Below are 1,020 nucleotides of genomic sequence, written 5' to 3'. Positions count from 1 at the left end.
GGTGTCTTTGTCACACCCAGCAAAATTGTTACATAGCACGAATTATCAACCTTCCTTATTTGGTGCTCACTGTTCTTATTGATCTGGTGTTCTCATACCCCTCTTACTTGACCTTAAACACAAACCTAAAACTGTTTTTCGTTTATTTTGCATTCACATTATGTATGCTACTTAAGTGGTCTACACTTACCTTGATTTAATCCCTCTTTCAAGTGCCGGTGCTGAAGATTTACGAGTGCTTGCGGTGCTCGTTTAGTTCTCAAGATTATTACTTATCTAGAAGTCACATTAACTAACTCACCTGGCGCCTACTTATGTTGCTTACTTACCTAAGCTAGTATTCGTTTTAACTGCCAGGTGCTTGCTTATTTTATTTACCTGGTTATTTACCCTATGCTCATTTACCTTACTGAAATTGTGATCATTTGCCCTAACTTACCTAAAACTGACTTGCAATACTTGTTTTGTTTATTTTATCTATTGGTATTCACTTAGCATACCTAGCACTCACCTTATTTACCTGGTGCTTACTCAATTTGCCTACCTGGTATATGCTTGCTTTACTTACATAGCACACATTACTTTTCTTGGCTTGGAGCTCACTTGCCTTATTCATCTGAGGCTTGCATACCAAAGTTACTTGACGATCATTTGCCCAACATGGTTTTATTATCATTATCAGCGGCACTCACATTATATACTTTACATACATGGCGCACACTTACATTCCCTAGTACTTCCTTAGTGCTTATTTACCTGTTACACATTTGCTTTACTTACCAAGTGCATATCACTTTCCTTGTTTACCTAGCGCCTGCTTATCTTACTGATTTGGTACTCACATAATTGACCTATTGCTCACTTGCCTTACCTGGATCTCGTTTTTTTATTGGCACTCATGGCATGCACAGAAAAATGATTTGTGTATGCCATTAGCTCAAGATCATGTCTGCAGACTAGTCTAAAGATTTACACATCTGCCACATGAGCCTTGTTGTCGATTATGCTTACCCTGACGAA

This window comes from Penaeus monodon, chromosome 21, assembly GCF_015228065.2.
Source record: "Penaeus monodon isolate SGIC_2016 chromosome 21, NSTDA_Pmon_1, whole genome shotgun sequence".
NCBI classification, from domain to species: Eukaryota; Metazoa; Arthropoda; class Malacostraca; order Decapoda; family Penaeidae; genus Penaeus; species Penaeus monodon.
The sequence above is the reverse complement of the archived record's forward strand: the minus strand, read 5'-3'. Positions refer to the sequence as shown.